Source organism: Manis javanica, chromosome 8 (genome assembly GCF_040802235.1).
Source record: "Manis javanica isolate MJ-LG chromosome 8, MJ_LKY, whole genome shotgun sequence".
Lineage (NCBI taxonomy): Eukaryota > Metazoa > Chordata > Mammalia > Pholidota > Manidae > Manis > Manis javanica.
Genome location: NC_133163.1, coordinates 26,002,669 through 26,016,102, shown reverse-complemented (window position 1 = coordinate 26,016,102; position 13,434 = coordinate 26,002,669). Strand labels below are relative to the sequence as shown.

At 41.9% G+C, this 13,434-nt stretch overlaps 1 protein-coding gene and 1 pseudogene across 17 annotated transcripts in view; one reads left to right on the top strand and one right to left on the bottom strand.

Moving 5' to 3' along the window:
• The window catches only part of TTLL5 (tubulin tyrosine ligase like 5), a 414,761-nt gene that overhangs the window by 155,551 nt on the left and 245,776 nt on the right, over positions 1 to 13,434 (top strand). The gene's annotated exons all lie outside the window — the stretch shown is intronic.
• LOC108404605 (small ribosomal subunit protein uS5 pseudogene) lies at positions 7,544 to 11,697 on the bottom strand (annotated as a pseudogene).

Sequence of the window (13,434 nt, the reverse complement as noted above, 5' to 3'; positions counted from 1 at the left end):
AGCTGGCAAAAACTTCATGGAAAAGAAAGGGGTGTGAGCTGAATCAGGAGGGCAGATGAAGCTAGTTAATAAATGAAGAGAGAAGTGTTCACTTTGTGCTTCACACTGAGGATCTATGAGAGGATCAAAGAATGTGATCCACCCTCCTGCTCAGTCAGACAGCTGAGCAGAGTGGTTAAGAGAGTACTGCCCTGTTTATTTACTTAATTTTGTGTGGGAAATGAGTAATTAAAAGAGTGCATATAGGGTCAGAGTTCACAGTTTAGGAAAGGTACCAAAGAGGAGTAGAAAGATAAGCCTGTGGTGGAGCAGTTTAAGGCAGGGTTTAAATTCAGTCCTAGATCAGGTGTAGGCTACATAGGTGAAGGCAAGGTGACTGGGGAGAGAACAGTAATGTGCAAGGTGTAAAAGCATTTTCAGGGGGCAGTGAGCCGGAACCAGTCTGGCTGAAGCGGAGTGTTTCTGTCAGAAACATATTAGTCAAAACACTTTGAGTTTCAGGTGAAAGAAACTGAAGGCCAGCTGGTTCTAACTGTGCAGGAGAGTTTTCAGTTCATATAACTAAAAAGTTTAGAAGTTGGTGTTGGGGGCTTATGAAGTATCATTCGTCATACTTTCTGCTTTCCTGCAATTCACAACTAAATGAGACAGTACAGAAAAAAGTCAGAGGGATAGCCAAATACTGGTTTTATTACTGATAAGGATAAAGTGGAGACTATAGCTTGGGAATATGGCACAACTGGGCTTCTACCACTCAAGCCTAAGTCTAACTTGTTTCATTTAATCTAAATATTGTCTTTATTGATTCTTTGTTACCTTTGATAATTAAAAATTATAGGGAAGAAATTAGAAGACTCCCCGACCACCCCACCACCACCCAGGGCACCATAATCTTAAAAAGAAAAACAACCAAAAAAACTTGGCCTGATTTTTAAAGTGAACACCTGCATCTGGCCCTAGTGCATATCCAGTTTTATTTCTCTTTACAACATCAGTTCCAGCCAAACCTAATGGCCCAAAAACAAGCCTAGTGTATTTCCCCATCACCACTTCCTTGCATATCCCATTCTGTAGCATTTCTCATAGTAATTTACTGTCACTCCTTTACAAAAGCATAAGCTGTCTTACTATACCCAGTGCCTTGCTAAACAGTAGCACTTAAAGAACAAATATTAAATAAAGGAATGAGTGAATGGACACCCTGCTCCTCACCTGCATCTCCACATGTGCAAACCCTTTTCTCCTACAGGGCACAACTCAACCTTTCTGCAGTCTTCCCTGACTTCCCAAGCAGATGTCACTAGAATTTCTTGTCCTTCTATTCCTCACCCACTGGACTAATGTTCCTAAAAGACATAATTCAGAGGAAGCTCTGGCTAAAGACACAATTTGAATTCCTACAGAATGGATTTTTGTAGTCCTTGCTGTCCTGGTTAACTGAACACTAGGAAAAAAGCCTTGTTCCTCTCCATTGAGCTTAACACTCAAAACCTCCCCTTCCCAAGTCATCAGGTACATATTACATCTCCTTTGGACCCTACTCTTTTCTTTCAAGGTATCCAAAATCAAGAGTGCCCAACAAGCAAGAGGCCCTCCCCTTCTGGGGGATAGAGGCAGGGTGTGGCAGAAGAAGAAGGGTTAGAGAGCCGTTCTTTTCCCATCCTTCTCCCCACCCCTCCTAGCCCACAGGAGTCTTAAGGGCTGCACTTAGAAGATACTTGAGAGCAGAAGGGCATCCGCCGTTTTTGACAGCCCAGGGTAGGATAGCTGTCTCTTCTCCAGCCTTTGAACATTGGTTGCCTAATAAGTTAGTGTTTGCTGAATATGTGTTTCTGTTCACTTTTGGTTATTTTTTATAGTAGCACCTGTGTCCTCACTGTCCTTTTCTTGATAGACTCACTGGCATCCCCTACCTGAGTGGTTAGCATGGAACTGCATAATGTCAGGCCACCATCTCCCTACTCCATATTCTTATATTATCTCTATTTCTGCTGTGACAGTTACCACCCCTCCTTACATTATGGTTGTTTGCACCCTTGTTTTACGTCCTATATTAGATTGTAAGCTTTTTGGAGGGCAGGGACCAAGTCCTACACATCTTTATATCTTCACAGTGCCCTGCACAAAGTCCTCAGTGAACGTTTGGTGAATAAGTGATTAGATCAATGCTCTCCCATCTAGTAGTCGCAAGCTACGTGTGGATATTTAAATTTCAATTAATTAAAATAAAAGAAAAAATACAGTTCCTCAGTCACACTGGCCACATTGCAAATGCTCAAAAGCCACAGGTGGCTGATGGCTTCCTTATTAGGCAGCATAGGATTAAATGGTTGACCCAGAAGGTGTGACAAAGAACCAAACTTTGTCAGGAGATTAAAAAAATAAAAAGGAATGAATTTCCAAGAAAGGCATATTCTTGATTATTCTCTTAGACTCTTCTGTAGATGTCAAGCCTCTTTTGTTTAGACCTAGAGATTTACCACAGATGCTGTTCTTGAACTAATTTGTGGTGCTGGGAGGGGCATATTCTAATGCCTTGGGAATCTCAAAAGCCAAGCTTCTGTATTACTAGTGTCTAACCAGTCAGTCCTGGGCTGACTGAGAGGAAGGGGATTTTTAAGCAGATCCCAGCATTACCATTTTATTTTCTAAGGTATACCCATGGCTAGATATTGATTGGGGGGGAGATCTTACTGCCCTCCACTGACCCAGCCCCCAGCTCCCCACCTGCTTGGCTGGCAGTTCTGACTCGGCTCATAGAGCTGCTATAGCCCTGGGGAACAGAGCCAAACATGCGGAAGTGGTTACGTGTACCAGCTCCCAGGGAAGCTGTGGCCAGCCGGGGGAGCGGGTGGGGTCCTGCCTGCTGGCTTTTCAAAGAAGCCAAATCTTTGAAGTTTTGTTTTAGCAGCTGCCAGGTATGCTGTTTCAGCATTTCGCAGACTCTCTCACTGTGTTCCCCTATCACACTCTTTCTTTACTGTATATGTGCATTATACACAATGGAGCTTGAATGTTGGGAGGGTAAATATAAAATTGTGTGGTAAGTTGCTAAACACACCCTCTTGCTTTTTCTTTTCACTTATGTCTCTGCTGTGAAATAGCTACTTTAACGCTCCCTTTTCCCTTCTCAGCTCTGACCATTTCTGATCACCTGCCAAAGGAGAGGCAAACAGTCTTTCTATTTGGGGAAAGTGCTAAGTTTTGAAAAACTGGAGGTCCTGCATTTCTCTGATGGTTTGGGTCATTACTCTGAGAATAGGACGTTTCCCTTTCTCAAAAGAAGAAATGACACCTCCCTAGAGAGCAACCCTGATATGTTTGGTCTTGGAGTAAATTTCCTGAACATTGACTTGCTCACCACTGGATCCTCAGCACTGATCCGCAGGGTCAATGGTAAGCATCTGCTGAACGATCCTGCTCGCAGCTGCCGTGCCACAGGGTAGGGACTTGGTTGGTGGAGTACCTCTGAAGCCTACACCCCAGACTTTCTCTGCTCCCCTGCTGTCTCGCTTAGTCATCCCTTCTCCTGTCCCATCTACAGTCACCTCAAGCCTTTTCCAACTGCCCCCAAATATGCTCCTTCCTCTGAGCTCATCTTTTGGAGAATAGTATCTGCTCCTTTGTGTAATTATCTTTTATGCCTTTGCTCCTTCTCTCCTAAGATGTAACTCTTTTAAAGGCAAAGCCTACATGTTACTCTTACACAAAGAAACCTGGACCAGAAACGGGAAGACCTAGGTGCCAGTGCTGGGTCCACCTGGAACTTCCGGAGTTGGGGTAAATCATTCCACAAAACTTGAGCCTAATTTTGTCATATGGAGAGTGATGATGCCTGGATTGTCATGGGAATTCAATGAGATCATATGTGAATGTGCTTTGTAAACTGTAAAGTACTACACACGATTAGGCCTTTTCAGGATTAATAATCTTCAGCACTATAAAATAGTAATGTTTGTTTATGCTGCCGATGATACACAGACTAATCTCTCCCAGAGTCGAGGTAAATCACTATTTCAGTCCCACATGACTCAGCTTGGCACAGGTTTAAAGCACTCATGGTTCATTCCAGGCACTCTCTGTCACCACCTCTCTTTCAGTCTGCAGGTTCTTCCTCTCAGACTGCGAGGTCATTGTTTTTCTTACGAGTCTCCCCTTTCTCCCCTCAGACCCCGGCTGAGCTCTGTCTTTTTATCCCCTCAGTTCTTGGAGAAGCAAGGTTGCCCCATCCCATTTCCCAGGTTGAGCTGGAATTGCTATCCTGGTGGACGCTTCTCTCCTCCTCATGGCCACCCCCTGCTGCTGCAATGCTGTCAGCAGTGGCTCAGGGGCCCTGCCTGCTTTCCTCTCCCTGCCCTTGCTTTCCTGCCAGGCTGCCCCTTCAGTTCCTGCTTTCCGTGTCATCTCATCCTGCATTTTTCTTCTTTCTCTGAGCTCAGGCCTTTCGTCCGGAAAGGCTGCTCCCTCTCTCAAGACTCTGATGTTTGGTGCATCTCTACTTGCCTGCTGCCTAGACCCCATCACCTTATGTGGATAAACAAATACTGCTTTCATATGGCTTGAGAAGGTCCAAATTCTTCTATTTTAAATTATCTAAGATCTCACATTTAAATGTTATGACCTGGTGTTTGAGAGCACATACTTTAGCAGCAGACCAATTTGGATCTCTCCTTTTTTTAGCCACTTACTAGCTATGTCACTAGGGAAAGTTCTTTGACCATGATATTCTTATCTCTAAATAATGATCAAATGCCCACTTCTTAGCGATTTGTTTTTAGGAGCAAATGAAAATTAAATGACAGAAGAAAAACATTTTTATTTAGTGCCTGCCACAGAGTAAGTGCTTAGGAATTACTGTAAACATCTTTGTGTCACCTAACTATACCCCTGTTCTACAGGTATTAAAAATTGAGACCCAGAGAAGCTCAGTGGTTTGTGCAAATTCTCACACCTGATGATAAAGGAAGGACTGGAACCCAGGGCTTCTAATTCTCTGCCTGGTGAACTGTCCATGTGATCCCTCTAATACCTCAAAGGGTCATTTGTTCTAGTTTTCTTTCTTTGGGTGGAGTAGACTGTCCCCCAAAAGAGGAATGTTCATTTATTCATGCATTTGCTCCTTCAGCAAACTGCATGACTGTGGTGTTGCCAGGCTCTGGGAGGACAAAGGCCAGAATGATGAACTCACTGTCTTAATGGTTGGTCCAGTGGGTAAGAAATAGTCATGGTGAAGAACAACCACAGTACAAAAAACATACCAATAAAAGGCATCTTCATCTCAAGGAATAAGCTATAGCCAAGGAAGACCAGAGTAGACAGCACAGACATTTTCTAGTGATAATGGCAGACACATGCAAAGTCAGGGAGGCATGGAAGGACACCCCTGAAGTGCAGCATTATTAGAGCTTGGTGTGCAAGTAGGAGATGGCAGAAGATGAGGTGGGAATGGTAAAGTGCCTGGTGAGCCATTCTAAGGGGATCTTATCCCATTATCTGCCCTTTTAATTAATGTCAGATGAGAAGTCGGGAGCTTTTTGTTTTATTGTTGTTATTGTTGTTTTACCATTTCTGGGTCTTTATACCTAACATTTCCTCTCTTTCTCTTCCTCATTCATATCTGGCCAAGTCTTTTAGTCATTCTGGCTCTGGTTGAGTGCTAACCCTTACTCTGGGCACCTTCTGCTATGTCACACAGAGGTGGCCTGCTTGCCTACATCTGTAGCATTTACATTGTGTTACATTAGATTTTCATATCTTTTCTCTACCACCTCCTGTGATGTCAAGACATATACATCTTTATATTCCTTTCCCTTAATGCAGTATCTGACAAATTGTATCCACTAATTTAATGTATACTGAATGAACTTAAATACCTAGGTTCATAGTAACAAACTGGACTTCCACCTGGGCAGTTCTTTAGCCAATGCCTCTCTTTGGCACCAAAAAATATAGATGGGTCAGGACAAAACTTTCTCCTTTAGCCAGAGCCGTAACTTGGCATGCTTGCCATCTTTAGGATCTGAGTTTCATCCTCTTCTAGGAGGGACCCCTAACCCTAAGCTGGTCAAAAACCTGCTATAGCAGCAGTTGTCACCCTTTTTGTGTTTGCAACACACTTCCACATCCTAGAACTTTGCTCAAAAAACTCAAAACAATACTCAACGCAGTGAACGCCACTCAGTAGAATCAATACTGAAGTCATTTACTATCTCACAGTGTCCACTGAACTGCCTACTGTTGACTCCTCACTTGGCCATCCTTCAGGACTGTGTGGCTGGCTGAGTGGTACTATTTATTTATGACATATTAGACTCTAATATGTTCTCAAGGAAAAGCTTCTTCATATTCTAATCAACACACAATCTGTATTTGGTACCAGCTTGATGTTACATTTCATCTTCTACAAACTGCAAATATACCCTGTGCTGCACTGTCACAAAATCTAGCCAGCTCAATGATCTGCCAGACGTAGCTGTATTAAAATATGTAGTTAAATGTATTTTACATACTGATCAAACTTTATATACTTGTGAAGTTTTCTTAGTACAGAAGAGTTGAGAATCTCTCTAAAAGCTTTACTGGAGAGCTGCAGTGTAACCCATCAACAGACCATCATGATAACGTACCCTGGTATGTGCTACATGGTAAGGTAGTAGGCCACTCTGATATGATAATGTTTTAAAGCTAAGTTTCCTATTCCTTTTCACATTTGTTATCTAAGTAATTATATAACAAATTATCTCAAAATTTGGCAGCTTAAAACAATAAATTTATTATCTCAGTTTCTGTAGGTCAGGAGCTGAGGAGCTAAACTGGGTGGTTCTGGCTCAGGTCATTTCATGATGTTAAGGTGTCAGCCAAGAGGCCTGCGGTCATCCAAAGGCTTGCTGGGAGATCTGCCGCCGTGGTGGCTCACTCTCACACAGATGATGAATTCATGCCTGCTGTTGTCACAAGGCCTCAGTCCCTCACCTCATGGACTTAAGCACAGGACTGCCTACGTGTCCTCATGACATGGCAGCTGGCTTCCCCCAAAACAAGTGACTCAAGAGAAAGGCAGAAGCCACAATGTCTTTATAACCTAGCCTCAGAAATCATACACCATCACTTAAAAAATTTTTTTTGTAATTGTGGTAAAATACAGATGACATAAAACGTACCATTTTAACCATTTTTTAATGAATGGTTCAGTAGTACATCACGTTATTATTGTACAGCCATCACCACCATTATCTTCCAGAACTCCTTCATCTTGTAAAACTGAAACTTTGTACCTATTGCACCCCAACTTTCCAGTCCCTCTTCCTCCTGGCCTCTGCAATCACCATTACTCTTTCTGTATCTATGAATTTGACCGCTCTAGGTCCTTCATATAAGGAGAATTATACTGTATTTGTCCTTTTGTGACTGGCTTATTTCATCTAGCATAATGTCCTCAGGGTTCATCCATGTTTTTTATATGTGTCGGAATTTCCTTCCTTTTTAAGGATGAATAATATTCCACTGTGTGTGCATGCATGTGTGTGTGTATATAGACCACATTTTGTTTATCCATTCATCTCTTGATGGGCACTTGAGTTGCGTCTGCCTTTTGCCTGTTGTGAATAATGCTGCTGTTACTGTGTACAGATAGCTGTTCATGTCCCTGTTTTCAGTTCTTTTGGTATGTATATCCTTCATGGACTTGCTGGATCATGTGATAATTCTATTTTTTTCCAAGTTTCATTAATTCACTTCATTTTTCTTATATAGATGCATTATGTGGTGGCCATAGCTGGAGCCTGGGTCTTTGGCTCAGAGACTGTAGTGTGGTTCTTTACTAGAGGGTCAGTGAATTCCTCAGAGGGAGACTTAGCGAGTATGTTCTCTTTCCAGATCTTGGGATGAGATGGCTATAGGTCTTGGAGATAGCATCAAAGGTGGCCTTGGCAAAGTTGACAAGGGTGGCAGTTCAGCCCCTGGACAAGGTACAATAGTCATTGATACCGATCATTAGCAGCAGCTTCTTGGGCACAGGAATTTGAGACAATGCCAGGGCCTCTCAGGGTAAAGATGAGGCATGTCAGCACTGAGCTGCAGCAACTGGTCACCTTGCAAGGGGCAGTAGGAGGCTTGGTCTCCGAGTACTCTCACTGCATGGTCATGGTAGAGAGCTTGGCCAGAGCGATGGCCCTGCAGATGGCAGTAGCTACCTCCTTGGAGCAGCTGCCCCGATTGATGTGGCTGTTATAGTCCCCAGTGTGACTAATGCCTTGAACCTGGTCCATTGGCCAGCACAGACCTGCTTTTGCACAAGCATGTTCTTCAAGCTCACTCTTGATGGTTGTCTCCAGGATCTCAGACTCCTTGATGGATGAGGAGAAGAGAGAGATTTCCTCCAGGAACTTGATCTTTGTGCCCTAGACTAACTTGCCCATCTTGGGGACCAGGTGCCACTTCTTATCCTCAGCCTTGCCTCTCTGAGCTCTGTGGCCTCTGCCCCAGGCTAAGCACAGCTGTGACCCTGGCCCCAGAAGCCATTGCCCAAACTTCTGCCAAAGCTACTGCAGCCACCACCCAGGCCTTCAGGCTTCCTGCAGCATTGGCATCATCTGCCATTTGGTGTTTTCTTGGAGTAGAGGGGCAATTCTATTTTTAATTTTTTGAGGAACCATCATACTATTTTGTACAGTAGCTAAATCACTTTACATTCCCACCAGCACAAGGGTTTCAGTTTCTTCACATCCTCACCAATACTTGTTATTATTAAGTTTTTTGATGGTAGCCATCCTAATGACTGTGAGGTAATACCTCATTGTGGTTTTGATTTGCGTTTCCCTACTGGTTAGTGATGCTGAGCATCTTTTCATGTGCTTTTTGGCCATTTATATATCTCCTTTAGAAAAATGCTATTCAAGATTTTAATGGACTTTTTGTTGTTGAATTTTAGGAGCTCTCTATTTTTTTGGATATTAATCCTTTATTGTATATATGATTTGCAAATATTTTCTACCATTCTATGGGTTGCCTTTTTACTCTAATGATAGTGTCCTTTGATGCACAAAGCTTTTTGTTTTGAAGAAATATGGTGCTTCTGTTTTTTCTTTTGTTGCCTGTGCTGTTGGTGTCAAATCCAAGAAATCATTGCCAAATCCAATATTGAGAAGCCTTTGCCTTTTCTTTTCTTCTGGGATACTTGTAATTTTAGCTCTTACATTTAGGTGTTTCAGACACACCATTGTTGCACCATCCTACTGTTTACACCATAGGCCAGCTCTATTCAAGGTTGGAAGGAATTGACACAAGGATATGAATACCATGGGGTAGAAATCATCAGGGGCCATCTTGAAGACTGAATCTCACAATAATTCAGGTACATAGTTTTAAAAGTTAAGTAATTCTGTAAGGTTTATACAGAAAATGGGAATCCCTTGTACCTTCTCTCCCCACTGCTACCCAATCTGAATTTCCACACATCCGAGAAAACTGCTTTCAACTTTTTTTTAAAGCCTTTTCTTCTGTTTACTTTCATATTTCTAAATTATATGTTTATTCTCCCATTTGGGGGCTTTTCAATTTATATGTTACTCATTGACTCCCTATCAGATGCCATTTATTAACATCCACTGAGAACTTCAGCATTCTTGCACTACCTCTTCCTGGCACACACACACCCCATGCCACCTGCCTCCCTCACATACATGCACACTTCCCTTCCTCCTATCCTTGCAGTAGACATATAGTACAATTTTTGTTTGATCATTGTTCACTGTTTTCATTATCATGACTATACCCTTGGAAGTTTTTGGGCCTCTTAGAGTCATCATTTCTTCTATTTATTCATTCCTCTGTCATTCTGTCTGACTTTCTGGGGGATTCCCTTAGAAATTTTCTTAGGGAAAATTCTTAGAAAGTCTACTTCCCTAAGTCTGACTTGGTTCCTGTTGTGAAGTTAAATGTTCTGAGTTTAAAATGTTTTCTAGTTCAAGACAATTAACACAGGGCTGCAAACTCGGGGGAAAATATATATGTGTGTGTGTATAATTAGTTATTAATATATATTGCCTATAAAACTATTATACATGATATATATTCCTATTTTCTATAGGCTGAAATATTTATTTCTATACTTTAAAAACTTAGTTGTATAATACACACGTAGCCACATCATAAAATAATCTAACATAAATAAACACAGATTATGAGGCAATAAAGTCTTCTCTTCAGAGGTAGCCACAGTTAGAAGATAGATTTATAAATTTTTCTGTGACTTTTTTCCTTCCTGATGTCTCCATGCTTTTTCAGTGTGTTCATATAAATGTAAGTATTTTTAACCACTATATAATTTTCCAAAGTATGAATGTACCATAATTCATTTTACCATTCTCCTATTAAACACTAAGTAGTATTCAGTCTGAGCATCTGCAGTGAGAGCACCATGTGCATATATCTTTGTGCAGAAGTGCAGGTATTTCTATAGGATACATTCCAAGAAGTGGAATTTGTTGGATCAAAATGCTATTTGTCCTTTGATTTTTGTACAGAAACTGTCAAATTGGCCTCTAAAGAGGCTATACCAGTATATGCTCCACCCTGGAGTATGGAAGCATGCCCTTTCTCCACACCCTTGCCAACGTTGCATACTATTGATCTTTCTGCCTCTTCCTCAGGCCTTCCGTCTTTCATACAAATCTGCCCTCCCCATTTTTACTGAAGGTGAAATTAGGAATAGCCAGCCCTGTCTTCAGAAATACTGCTTTAAGGATGCTTTGTTGAAGGGCAGGATCTGAGATGGGGCCAAGAAGCAGGAAGATAAAGGAGTCTCAGTGGGCTCTTTCTTTTCTTAATGTCAATTAAGACTAGAAAGAATCCTTGTGAGTCATTTTCTTTCCAACACACTGCTTAAGGTGCTTTTCTCTCCTGGTTTTGTTTTTGACTGATTTCATCCAAGAAGTCTGACCCTTCCCCCTCCCTAAGTAATGAATAACCAGAAAAGTTGCAGAACCCAGCAAACTGAGTGAAGGAAACTTAAGGAAAATATTAAAAAGTAAGAAAAGTGTTTGATGTATTTTTAATATAAAATGTGGAAAAAGTAGAAAAAGGGTGGGGGTTGGGGAAAGGAGGGAGGAAAGAGATTATTCGCTGTAATGGGAACCAAATGTTGGCTGGGAAAGCTGCAGCATTCTCACACTCTTCCTGTAAACCCAGCGGCTTTTCAAAGTGATAATAGTGGAGCGCCAACAGCCCAGGACATTCCTTAACCCTTCCATACCTGCACAGCTCCTTCCAGCCAGCTGTTCAATGGTGGTGCCCGCTTTGAAGAAGTCCTGGTACGTGGAGAATTTCTGCACCCCTCTTGACACTACGACAAAAAGAAGGAAGGTGGAGGCGAGTAGTAGAACAATAAGGGAACACCTGTTTGCTAAACCACCTTACAATATGCCTAAATTTCTCTATGTTAGGCTTTAATATTGGACACTGAGCAGCCTGCTTGCCCAATAGCTTACTAGGTTTAAGTGATGATGTCTAAAGGGGAACCTAAAAGGAGATGAGAACCCCCAGGTGACAGACAGGCAGTCTCTTTCCATCAGTAAGAATCCCACTGCACGAAAGCCCTTGGTGGAGTCTGAAGTCCTCTTGGCTGCTGACAGAGAAGTATGTGTGCTCATCTGGAGGCTTGGGCCTTTGCTTCTTTTGGAAGTCCACTTCTGCCACCATGAAATTGAGATGTAAAGACTGTTTGGAGCTGAAGGTCACTCCTGACCTTAAGACTCCCAAGTGGTCAAGGACAGGCACCTTCCCTGTAGCCTAGCCATTTATCTACAGCAGGAGAATGTGAAGGGGAGAAGGAATGAAGTTCCTGGTTCAGTTGACTCTTCACTGCCGTATAGATTTAAACTTTGTCAGGTGCCTTTAAAAGTCCATCTTTCACAAGAGAGAAAAGAATCTTATTTTTAATGACAAATATGTCCCATTTCAGAGAAGCAGCCCCCAAGTGTAGGGCAGTGGTAGCAGTGGGGTAGGCAGCACTACAGAGCCGTGCTCAGCATCAGCAGGTAGCGGGGCAGGCTGTGTGGCCTCTCTACGCCAGCTGTAATGTGAGTATTGTTAGTCTGCCTCCTGGGAGTGGTACAGGTTTAAGTGAGTTAAAGCACGGAAGACCTTTCGCACACTGCCTGGCATCTACTCTTTTCTGCCTTCATCATTATCCTCTTACTGCCTATAGCCAAAATTGAAGCACCTCTTTTACTCCAAATGCTTTTAAAAGTAATCTTTGGGGTGGTTTTATACTACTACATTTTACATTCAAGTATATGACCCATTTTGAGTTAATTTTTGTATGAGGTTTAGGTTGAGCTTTATTTTTTTTACCTTTGGACATACAGTTACTCCAGCACTGTTTGTTAACAAACAAATGAATTAAAATGGTTATCCTTCCACCATTGTATTGGGTTTTTCAGCATTTTTGAAACTCCATGGAGCAGATTTGTATGGGTCTTGGGTGATTTTAGTATTTCTAAAACAAAGGCCTATAGTGATAATTGTTAGAAAATCTTAGCAAGGACTGTTTTAGGTTCTAATTTCCTGTTCTTCATTGTAACTTTGAAATCATACGGATTTAGATTCAAAAGCAGTGCTTTCACTTATTGTGTGCATGAAGTTAAACCTGTTATTTTACCTAAGTCTCAGTTTTCCTTGCCTGTATAATAGAATAATAATAATAATACCTTTCTCAGTGGGTCACTATGAAGGCTAACCACGATAAGGTATATAAGGGGCTTAGCCTGGAGTCAGGTATTAAGAAGCCCTCACACTCATTGTAGTGGTGGTGGGGAGACTTGGCTGTCTGTGCTTGGCCATCCTAAGCCACACTCATGCCCTCTGCCTTCCTCAAACCTTAGCTTTTTAAAACATTTTGCTTGAAGCTTCATCATGAACATGAGTGATTCCAATTAAAACTGCTGTGCTGTGCTTTGCTTACATGACAGATTTGACCAGTAGCATTTCTACTTCAGAATATATGAGAGAAATATGTCTTACCAGCTTTAGTTATAGCGTCTCTCCACCATCTGCCACTCCAGCTATTTAGGTGCTTTGGATACCCTGTTGTTTCCTGCTCTGTTATATGCCGTTCTGTCTACCTGGTTATCCTTTCCAATTGTCAAATTCTAGGTCATCTTTTGAAGCCATTCCCACTTTGAAGGCTTCCTTGATTTTCCCCCATAGGAAGTTCCTCCCTTCCTCTTGTTTTCTAAAGCTGGTGTCCTGTTCCCAGCACAGTGGCACACAGAGTTTGGGGAGTAGAGAAGTATTTTTCTTAATTTAACCACACACATATTTTTAAAATGCATAAACAAAATATGTCCATATGTGTTAGCATTGGTATTAAGTGATAAAAGCAGGATAGTATAATTACTCTGTGCTGGAACAAGACTGGAAGGAAACATACCAAAG